The 12,020-nt window shown below is 46.0% G+C and overlaps 1 long non-coding RNA gene across 3 annotated transcripts in view; it reads right to left on the bottom strand.

Annotated features, from left to right (window-relative positions):
* Nucleotides 1–12,020, bottom strand: part of LOC125623636 (uncharacterized) — a 58,296-nt gene that overhangs the window by 24,396 nt on the left and 21,880 nt on the right. For all 3 annotated transcript variants that reach the window (XR_007353066.2, XR_007353065.2, XR_007353067.2), the window contains one exon: nt 217–305. This is a non-coding gene — a long non-coding RNA (uncharacterized LOC125623636). The remainder of the gene's footprint in view (nt 1–216; nt 306–12,020) is intronic.

Genomic DNA, 12,020 nt, shown 5'->3' with positions numbered 1-12,020 from the left:
AGTTTAGTTTTAGTGTGATAAGTGGATAAAAGGAACTTGGGGGGGGGTGTTAATTTTTTTTAAAACTCTGTAGACGCTTTTATAATAAGCTCAAATTTAAGTACCAGCATCACGTTAATCATGTGTGCATCATCCTTGTGCCATGCAGCAGAAAAAGCAACATGGTATTTTCAAATTCAGCAAGGCCAATGTAATATGTGGAAGACTGACGCTTACCTGCAGTCTCTTGTCCATGTGGCTTTTCTGGGTTTTCCAGCTGAGCCCATGATTCTGATGTTTGATTGTAGTATTAAATTGCTGCCTACCTAGGATAAAAAAATAATTGTTAAGAGCTTGCAGATACGGACCTGTTGAGGAAAGGCTAAACATATATTGCCTAGCTAAGTGACAGCTAAGAGTGGATATGGTAGCAGTCTGCAACTCAAGAGTAAGACCAAGTTGTAGATTGTGGGCTCAGAAGGAAAAGCTAGAGGGTATTGTGATGGACTTGAGCAAGATGACTTGCCACTGAACATGTGGTCCAGTAGTTGGGGCACTGGAATGAGTCAGGAGAGCTGGAATCTAGTCCCAGCCCTGCCACTAATCTGCTGTGTGTCCTTGGGCAAGTCATGCCACTCTGTGCCTCAGTTTCCACACCTGTGAAGAGGAGATAATAATCCTGACTTACTTCTGTTTGCTTTGTGTTCTTTGGATGAAAAATGCCATGGAATAACCAAGTTTTATCATACAAGTGTTCTGTGAGGATAGTCTCACAATGCAGATGCAGAATCTCTCTTGCGGAATTATTCAAACCTAGGCCCTGGAAATGTTCTGAAGGGACCAGTCCCACCTTTTCCTGTGGAGATGTACTGGGTGAAATCCTGGCCCTTCTGAAGTCAATGAGAGTTGTGCTATTGAGTTCAACAGGGGCAGGATTTCACCCGTTGACTCTAGGATCTTTAAGGATAGCAGCAAGATGTCCACAGGTTTTTAATTGTTTTACCAAACAAATGCATGGTGCAACATGGACCTAATGAAATCCCAGCATGGTCAGCTCTAGCCTGGGGGAGCCACTCTGCTCAGACAAATGAAAGAACAACCCCACAGATAAATAGATTGACCTCCAGCCCTAGTATGGACACCCGTCTCAGCCGGTTAGTACCTGGAAGTGAATCTGATAGATTGATACACATCAGGGTGGCTGCTCTGCTGCCCCAGGCTGTATGGGAGCATTCCAGAAGGGGGTGCTATAACCTCAGCTGGTCAAGTGAGCATTCGCCACATATAGGGGAGATTTTGAAAGTGCTCTTAAGTAAAGTGCACAACCGCTATTAAGGCAAGTCACAGTGGGCCATCTAACATGCTGACCGAACCTCCACTGTGCTATGCAGTTGCTTTACCTTAACATGGCTTCCTGGGTTATGTTTTAAATGTCACGTTAGGTTCCCATGACCGTGTGATACATTCTGAGCCTCTCCTTGTGAAGAACTATTATCGCATTAAAGTCAGACACCCTCGGCCCCTTGAAAAATTGCATGCAGCCCCGGGTGGTTATAACTAGAAAGTAAAATGCAATATTTCATTCCACTGTGATAGCCAAGGAGGCGCTGGATGCTGAGTGTCACTTTGCCTCTGACCAGTAATGTCTTTAGTGATGCAGCTGGAGAGATTTTCTTTGCTCTTGGCAAGTGGCATGTCCCATAACCTACCAGTGGGATACTGGACACAGCAGAAAATGTGGTGAGCAATTTGCAGACATGGATGCTCTGCTTGGTTCATGATGGTAAAGTCACTTAAATTGTGTGTTGTGTAAGCTACTCTGCAGCTGGCAGCATGAGCCATCCTGGCCTGGGAGAGATGGAGCCAGACTGGCCTGGGAGAAGGTTGGGCCGGGCTGGAGATGAGCTGTTTTAGAGGGCAGCCTCCACCAGCAGGACGCTGATGGAGCTTGAAGCAAATTTTAAACTGGGTGGAACCTCAAGGTGATGCTCTCACTGATGCAGCTTTGCCTGTGAATAGCAAGAGGTGCAAATCCCCCCCAGCCCACCCCCATATTAGCAGGGTGGATCTGACCCGCTGCAAGCAATAGAATTGTGGTGCCAATAAATGGTATCAGGACTGAGTACTCAAGAGTAAGACAGAGCCGACACTGGCATGCTGGCAGCTTCTGACACTCTGTCTCCAGTCACAGGCACCACATACAAACTCCTTTAACGATACCCAGCGGCGATCTTAGGCACAGCTACCTGCCACCTAGGGAGGCGCACTGAAAAGGCTGCTACCAAAGACTCAAAAAGTGATAGCCAATTTTTTTTAAAGTACATCAGAAGCAGGAAGCCGGCTAAACAACCAGTGGGGACACTGGACGATCTAGATGCTAAAGGAGCACTCAAGGACGATAAGGCCATTGCGGAGAAACTAAATGAATTCTTTGCATCAGTCTTCACAGCTGAGGATGTGAGGGAAGATTCCCAAACCTGAGCCATTCTTTTTAGGTGACAAGTCTGAGGAACTGTCCCAGACTGAGGTGTCATTAGAGGTGGTTTTGGAACAAACTGATAAATTAAAGAGTAATAAACCACCAGGACCAGATGGGATTCACCCAAGAGTTCTGAAGGAACTCAGATGTGAAATTGCAGAACTACTACCTGTAGTTTGTAACCTATCATTTAAATCAGCTTCTGTACCAGACGACTGGAGGAAGCTAATGTGACGCCAATTTTTAAAAAGGGCTCCAGGGGTGTTCCCGGCAGTTACAGGCCGGTAAGCCTGACTTCAGTACCGGTCAAACTTGCTGAAACTATAGTAAAGCACAAAATTGTCAGACACATAGATTAACATAATTTGTTGGGGAAGAGTCAACAGGTTTTTTTTGTAAAGGGAAATCATGCCTCACCAATCTACTAGAATTCTTTGTGGGGGGTCAACAAGCATGTGGACAAGGGGGATCCAGTGAATATAGTGTGCTTAGATTTTCAGAAAGCCTTTGACAAGGTCCCTCACCAAAGACTTTTAAGCAAAGTAAGCTGTCATGGAAAAAGAGGGAAGGTTCTCTCATGGATTGGTGACTGGTTAAAAGATAGGAAACAAAATGTAGGAATAAATTATCAGTTTTCAGAAAGGAGAGAGGTAAATAGTGGTGTCCACCAGGGGTCTGTACTGGGACCAGTCCTGTTCAACATATTCATAAACGATCTAGAAAAAGGGGTAAACAGTGAGGTGGCAAAATTTGCATATAATACAAAACTACTTAAGATAGTTAAGTCCCAAGCAGACTGGAAAGAGCTACAACAGGATCTCTCAAAACTAGGTGATTGGGCAACAACATGGCAGGTGAAATTCAATGTTGACAAATGCAAAGTAATGCACCTTGGAAAACATAATCCCAACTATACATATAAAATGATGGGGTCTAAATTAGCTGTTCCCACTCAAGAAAGAGATTCTGGAGTCATTGTGGATAGTTCTCTGAAAATATCCACTCAGTGTGCAGCGGCAGTCAAAAAAGCGAACAGAACGTTGGGAATCATTAAGAAAGGGACAGATAAGAAGACAGAAAATATCATATTGCCTCTATATAAATCCCTGGTATGCAGATGTGGTCACCCCATCTCAAAAAAGATATATTGGAATTGGAAAAGCTTCAGAAAAGGCCAACAAAAATTATTAGGGGTATGGAACAGCTGCCATATGAGGAGAGATTAATAAGACTGGGACTTTTCAGCTTGGAAAAGAAATGACTAAGGGGGGATATGATTGAGGTCTATAAAATCATGACTGGTGTGGAGAAAGTAAATAAGGAAGTGTTATTTACTCCTTCTCATAACACAAGAACTAGGGGTCACCAAATGACATTTAATGTTTAAAACAAACAAAAGGAAGTATTTTTTTCACACAACACACAGTCAACCTGTGGAACTCTTTGCCAGAGGATGCTGTGAAGGCCAAGACTATAACAGGGTTCAAAAAAGAACTAGATAAGTTCATGGAGGATGGGTCCATCTATGGCTATTAGGCAGGGTGGACAGGGATGGTGTCCCTAGCCTCTGTTTGCCAGAAGTTGGGAATGAGCGAGAAGGGATGGATCACTTGATGATTACCTGTTCTGTTCATTTCCTCTGGGGCACCTGGCATTGGCCACTGGCGAAAGACAGGATACTGAGCTAGATGGACCTTTGGTCTGACCCAGTGTGGCTGTTCTTATGTTCTTACGCCTTAGCACAAGGATTTCATGGGCACTCACTGACAGTCCAGTTCCAAAGCTCGCTCCCAACACAGGGTGTCTGCATCTCCTTGTTACTCATGCCCAGGCAGAAATGAGGAGAAGACAGAGCATAGAGAGGTGGGCTGCTAAGCGGGAGTGTTGGATGGAAGTAGGGAGAGGTGGAAGGGGAAGCACTTAGCCCTAGCTCTGCTGGTTAGATGCTGGCCATGGGAGCAAGGAGCACAGACAGCAAAGACCTGGGAGGCCAGAGCCTCGCACAGCCTAGAGTTACAGACCCTCAGAGAACTAACTCCACTGGGCCACAATGCACTGGGACTTCTGTGTGTTTCTTCCTCCTTAAGCCAAGAGAACTCTCCAACGGGCAGCGTGGCACTTGCCCAGAGTCTGGCGCCTTGCTCATTCCTGGGACATGCAGCTTCTTTCCGGTTGGCCCAGCTTAGCAAGCGACCCAGTACCAGGACTTCAAACCCATCTGCATGTGTGACCTTGCACAGGATTCCTGAAGGGCGTGAGTGGGTGGGAGGGATTGGTCTCCCCAGGAAGCGTCCCTCCACCGTTCTTCCAGCCAGCCTGATCTCTGTACTGTTCATCGCTGACACAAGAATCAGGAGCCCGTGTTGGTGCTCGTCCAGCTCCAGCAGCTCACGCCTGCCAAGCTGCAAAGAAAGCTGTTGAAGGATTAGAGGATCTTGGCAGAAGGTGCTGACGCTGCACGGATCCGTGGGTGTTTACAGAGTGCTGCAGACAGCTTTCGGCTGAGAGCTCCATGGCTGGAAACATAAGTGAGCAGTGCCCAGGTTCACTTGCATGAAGCGGTGAAGGGGAGAGAATTCTGCCTCATTTTGGAGGGTGCTCCTGGGACACACAAGTCAAGTGCCCCATATCTATGCCCTGCAAGAGGTACTATTGCTTAGGCAGGACACCTGTGTTGATCCGGGTCTCTGTGTACCTATTTCCCACGGTTACCTCATTCACCTTACACTGTGCAGCAGTGATGCCTGCAGAATTAATTCAACACTTTCAAGCACATTAATATCTGCATGCAGCCAGGAGCCAGAGTCTTTAGTGAAACGCAACATGGTGATTTCTGAAGCCAACAGCTGTGAAGGATGCAGGCTAGTGACCAGAGATCGTATACCAGGGCACCAGGAACTCCTGAGTTCCAATCCGGGCTCTGACACTGACTCTCTCTGTTGCATTTGAGCATGTCACTTCCCTTTTCTTTGTCTCAGTTTCTCCATCTGTTCAATAGTGCTGATAATGCTGACCTTACAGAAAGGTTGTACATGAGACCATTTAGCACTATCATATATCTGTGGGTGTCTTTCCTTCTTGTTGTAGGAGATCATACGGCCATTAGAGCATGCAGTGGTTCGAATAGAGTTGCTTTTCACCACTAGAAACCAGTGCTCAAATCCAGTCTATGCTCACACGGGAAAAAGAGTGCAGGGGTCATATTTCGATCCATGATAGAGTTCTGGCCACATCACAGAATCTGCACTGGCAAAGGGATGCCTGCTGCAAGTCAGGAATGAAGTGCATTAGAAAACCTGTGTACAGGGCCCAGCACTCAAATCAGATGTCAGGGGCTGCTGGAGATCAGGACAGAGCTACACAGGCAGAGTGAGACCCAAGTGCATTGGAAGAGCTGCCATGTCGGGGGTTAAAAGCCAGCAAAGGACGGACGGTTGCAGGTCAGGATGCTGGTAAATTGCCAGCGTGTGGGGGGGGGGGCGGGGGGGGGGGGCTGAGGAGGAAACACCCTAGAGGGCTGCGGGTCAGGCCAGAGGTGTTTTGGCAGAGCTGCCTGGTTTCCCAAATAGGAATCGGAGGCCGTACCGCAGGCTGGGCCTGGGGCAATGCGTTGGCAGAGCTGCCTGGGGGCCCAGGACTGGAATAGCAGGAGGAGGTGTGTACCAGGAGTGAAACTCTTTGGTAGAGCTGCATGGGGAAGGTTTCAGAGCATCTGGCTGTGAAACATCTGGCTCTAGCTTTGTTCCCCACATCCACAAGTGTCAAACTCAAGTGGGAACAGAAAAGGAAAATCCCTAACGCAGCCCATCTGGGTAGACTCCTGCTGCACTATGCCAAGTGGTTAAAAAAACCCCGCTCCAGGCACATAGCTTACCAGCCAAGTTAACACAATCTATAAACTCAGCGCTCAGAATCCCCTGAGCTGGACAGGTTGCTTGGAGAGCTTTTATCTGATGTTGTGAATAGAATCTAAAGTGTGGAAAATGCTGGCTTCTGAGCATGCTTTCTGTGGATACCCTTTCAGGAGAAGGGACTCATTGTAACCTCCAGCTGAGACAGCTTCCAAGAGCTGCAACTCTCTCCTTAAAAAAAACAACAACCCTAACTTCTGTTGACTGAAGATAAAACTCAGGGCTATTCAGCAGCACAACTCAAATGGGCATCCATCTTTTTCCTGGGCACAGACCCAGTGTTGGGTAGCGCCTTTATGGCAAATGTTTGTATTGATTAGCTTGGCATCTAAACAATCTATAGGAAAAGAAAAAAATCCAAACCTCCCCCTTGAAAAAACAAACTCACTCTCATCATTTATCCCGGGTGGTCAGTAGCACAGATCACATTTTTCAAAGTGTAATTGCAGACAATTGTGCTTTCCCCCCCGTGCCTGTCAGCTCGTCTTAGCTGGCATGATAAATGTTAGCTTTTAAGCAAGAATGGATTGATTATTAATAGCTTAGATACCAGTTACGGGAACTGCAATAAAACTAGATTTTAATTTCCCTCTCTATTAAGGAATCTCATGTTTCATTCAATGTAGAGAGAAAATACTGGTCTTTGTAAAGATATTAGATTTATTGCAGCTATAAAAGACCATTCATGCACTTAAGTATGTTTTATATTTGACTGGGTTTTAAAGAAAAGTTGGTTTGGTGCATACCATTGTCACATCTATTCCTCTAATTCCAGAGCTTTGAGCTCGCCATAGTGGGATGGTAGCTTGTCCATAGGCTCCCTGGGTAAGTGACTGTGGAACTGACATACTGTTGAAGATTTTCCATAGCAAAGGATCACTTATACTCCAGATGGTGAATGAGGTGGCAAGAACAAGCTTCAAACATAACCAGTGCCTGTCTTGTGACATATCCAACAGTCTAGCCCCCTGGTTTTGACCTTCCACGCCATCTGTGGGGACAGGTCAATCGCTTCAGCTGTGGAGTGGTCAGATGTGTCGCTGATGACTGTAAATGGGGCTTTCCTGACTCCCCTTTGCTGCTGTGGCCAGTAGGAAGATGTAGGTGGCATATTTGCTGGCCTCACGTATCTGCGAGCGCTGCCTAGCTCCCTCACGAACTTGCACAATGCCCTTCCCTCGGCTATCGAATGAGTAAGACTGACATGCCTAACTTCTTCGTCTATGCGGATGCAATTGCAATATATACATTTACACTGGTTGTTTCAAAATGCTTTGGGAGGGAAGATGATCTAACTTGTCATATTATTGGGCGCTCTTCACCCATCACTGAAATGCAGCCAACTCCCACAATTGTCCAGAAATACTGTGCATCCCGCACCGAGGAAAGGAGGGGACCTAAATGCAGGACTGTTTTTCTTCAGGCAAATGTAGAAAAGAGGATTCCAGTGTGAATACAAAGTCAAACTGACATGAGGTTGGAACAGCATTATAACAATTCCATTGTTACCTCAGAGCTTCTCATTTGTGGCTTATATTGTGGCATAGGTTTAGAACTCAGTTCCTCCTACTCCAAAAGCCAAAGCCCCCTCCCACCTGAGGTCAGGAGAATCTTCACCGACTGTTAGCAGTATAGTGCCTATGGCACATGGTGGAGGAGTGATGAGCACATATATACACTAACCAGTTCATTAAAGTACTTACAGTACCATTATGCAATCAAAGTTCAATGAGTGCACAAATAATTCCAGGGATGTTTTAAGGTTTTAACTTGTCCCTCACAGCGGAGCAAAGAAGGGACAACTGCCTGTTTTTGATCTGCTATAACTTCCCTGTAGTGAATGCCTGTTTGCCATTAAAAAAAATCCCCCCAGTGTATCACTTAATCAGGGATTAGATGCTCTGCTCTGATTTGTGTCTGAATAAGGAGAAAAAACATAAAAGCTGCCTTGACTGAAGAACATAGTTGTGCATTTTAATCTCTTATAACTTACTTTTATGATGTAATTCTGAATTATGTGATTGCATTTGTATTTAGAAAGCACACCAGCTGGTGCCTGCAGAAACACTTTAAATTAGGGTTTCCCAAATACACATTAAATTTAGATGTAATAAGACAGTTATCACATGGGATTTAAACACCAATTGATCATTTATAAAATATATTGCAGCTCAGCAAATGGTGCAACTCGACCATCTTATTACATGATAACTGACATGGAATAAACACACTTTTAATAATCAGCTGCTATTGATGTAACACGCAGCCTTTATTCAAGCCCAAGGTTCATTTTCATAGGATAGCGGCATATGTTGGAAATTAAGCCCCAAGCCTCTTAACTCACCCTCTTCCACATGATATCTGAGCCCTGTTCTCTTTCTGCTCAGGACTGTACATCAACCATACAGCCAGATTACGTGGTTTCTCAAGCCTGTGTGAGCTCATTTCTCACTGGGGCATCTTCTGCAGCCTTGTCAAAGCCTGGTTTATCCCTCTTTGCCTACTCCGCCTACAATGGGGTTAACCATGTGGTGACTGAAAAGTGGGAATTACCCAGATTTCAGGGCCCATCCCAACATCCCAGACTGGTGCTTAGCAGACCTGAAGGAGTCACTAGCCAGATGGGCCAGTGAAAGTGACAGCAGGCCCAGCTGAGTGCATCAGTGCCCCATGGACTAACCACCACTCCCAACTGGGCCATCTTGCCACACACCACTGCCATCTTCCTAGCTGAGGATGCTGCCCAGAGGGGCCGCTACTGAGCAGGGGATGACACTGCCTCGCTCTCCTCACAAGCTGCCTTCCTCAGCCTGCTCAGCTCAGGCAGCGAGAGAAATTTGGAACCAGGATTCAAACCCCGATTTCCAGCGTGGGAATGCAGGTCAATGACACTCGGGGCTGTGGGAAACTGCTAGCATGATTCATATAGACACCAGTAATTCCTGTGATTAGCCTTATGTGTTAAGTGCCTTACCAGCCAAAAAGCTGGCAGAAGCTGGGAGGGGATTCATCAATTCTCAGGCAGTGCTTAAGATAGTCCTCAAAGTTCAGAAGAAAGAGGCCACTTCAAGCCCAGACAGGCAAGGAAAGGTAGTTCGCAGATCCCACAGCTAACCAGTACAGCACAGAACTGCGTGTGACCTGACCTGGCCTCCAATGAGGCCTGTCAAGCCTGATCCTCCTGCCCCACCAGATAAAGCAGCAGTTCTGCACCCATGTATTTCCTCTGCCCCAAAGATGCCTGTGAAATGGCAGTGTCATTGGCATAGGGCAGTAGTTGAAAATGCTTCCCTCTAAGAGAGTCATCCATTTCCCTGCATGGCATACACAATTTGCTTTGCTGCACAGGAAGAACTCCACTCCAGGCTTATTCCTTTAGTGCGTCAGATTATTTTGCGTTTTACAGTTTGCATCCCAGCAATTTCATCCTGACACGGAGTTACTGCTTCTCTCCTCCTCTCGCCCTGAGCAATATCAGGGACACACACACCAGAACCTCAGCTGATGTAGCTAGACAAGCTCCATTGACTTCAAGGGAGCTAGGTTGATTCACACCCCAGCGGATGTTCTGTCCCTAGGACAGCAGGTATCTAACCTAGCACAAAGGGATTTGAAGAATGCTAAAGTTTGAGAGGCCAGCAGGTTTTCATCTGCTGAAGAGAACCTTGATTCTCATCCCAGGGTGTCTTCCCAGCAGGGATTCCTTAGACAGACAGCACCACTCTGAAAGGAAGATTCCTTGTTCATTTATTTATTTGCCTAGAAGTATATACTAGTGCCTGTAGACAAAGTCCCTTACATTATACAATCATTGATTAATCTGATATTCAGCCATTTGGCTGCATGGGTGAAGCAGAGGGAAAAGTTTGGACCTGTCGGGGAATTTCATTTTGATCTTCCATGTGAGTCCTTGTTCTTGTGCCACTTGCTGCAGTTAAACTTTCCCTCGTTGCCTGTACCACAAGTAAGTGTCAGTTCTGTTGCCCTAGGCGATTATGTCAGTCATACATCACTCATCATACCCAACGCCTGCTTGGAAAGCAGGAAGGGACCCCCTTCATGTTAACTTATAACATCATTAGCACTTCCAGAAGAGCCCTTTCATATCACAGTCTCTTAGCTATGGAGACAGGATCAGCTAGTTAAGAACCCTACATGAAGCCCATTTTACACTGGCTATAACTATAAAATGTTCTTTCTGCATTAAACTGCCCCTTTAAAAAATACCCACAACTGCTCATTGAAAAATGTAAAAAATATTAGCTACCGTATTAGCGGGACCTACATGTAACAACATGTATTAGCGGGACCTACATGAAACAACATGCCATGGTCCGACACTACCTTAGCTAGCTGACTAGCAAAGAGCACTTCAAGAGCTAGGCCAAGATTACTGATGGAGCAGGTGCCTGCAAAGCACAGGGAACAGGGCAGTGGGTCACACTCTATTAAGATCACTGGAGATAGGCAGGTGTTTCATCAGATGGAAGACGACAATCTCTGGGTTTCTGTTTCCCCGCCCGTTCTTTACCTTGTGTATTTCAGAGCACAGGCTTTTTGGGGCACAAGGGGTGTGCCTCAGTATGCGTGTGTACAGTGCCTAGTGCAGAGTTAGTCACCTAACTATGTTGGAGGGGTGGGGCTTAGGCCCCAACATTTCCTACTGGCTAGCTTGGGCGGCTCCCCACTCAGCGTGCTGGCTTCCACAAATCCCGTTTTTAGGCACTGGACACCCTCTTACCGGGAGCCTGGGTGCCTAACTCGGGGCTGTGAATTCCATGTAGCAGCAGACTGCCTTATAATGAGCTGCTGCAATCCTCCCCCTTGGGGAACTAGCCCTAAGAGCGTAGTTTAGTCAGTCAGGTCAGCGGCTCTGACTCTGGTACCCACTGGAAGCAGATCTGCTCAATGAGCAAGGGGTCATTTTGGGGACTAGAGCAGCACTGTCAACAAAAATCCCCATTTTGGTACACGTCTGCAGAAGATGTCAGGCCATTTGGCATATCTAGAACCCGCTGCTCCATTGCCTGGCACCTGCAGAAACACTGACGTCTGTGCAAAGTGGATGTGTGACACTCCCATCCATGTGAATACGTTCTGAGCTGATCGCATGTGGCATGGGTGTAGGTGACTAGGAGTGGAAGATCAGACCCGATCGCTTATTCTGAGACAAACACTGATCATTCATTGCCGGAAGTGAGTCTTTTTAAAAAAATGTTTTAAAAACTTTGCTGTCACTTTTTTTTTTTTTAATGTTCAGAGCTGCAACATGCTGCTCATATACTCTGGATAATTTACTTTTCTAATCAGATTGATTTCCATTCAGATGAATTCTCTTGTCCATCTCTATTCCAGTAATGTTATTTTAAGCATAGGCTGTGTCTTGGCACAAATGTATAATCAAACGATGAGATGCAGAGGGCATTGTGGTACTTTATGGTGAATCAAATAGAAGTTAAATTATAGAAGCTTTTAGGCGCAATAATTTATGTATTGTAACTTCTGTATCGGGCCACAGGATCAAATCCCCTCCCGGATTTATCTGTTTTCTTAATTTGCGGCTCAGCATTCTTTTCCCATTGCATTGAATTAGACTGATCTAATTTCTTTTCGAAGTGGAAGCAAACTTCATTTGGGGTTTGGAATGCTAA

This window comes from Caretta caretta, chromosome 16 (genome assembly GCF_965140235.1).
Source record: "Caretta caretta isolate rCarCar2 chromosome 16, rCarCar1.hap1, whole genome shotgun sequence".
Taxonomy (NCBI): Eukaryota; Metazoa; Chordata; order Testudines; family Cheloniidae; genus Caretta; species Caretta caretta.
This window is presented reverse-complemented; position numbering and strand designations above follow the sequence as displayed.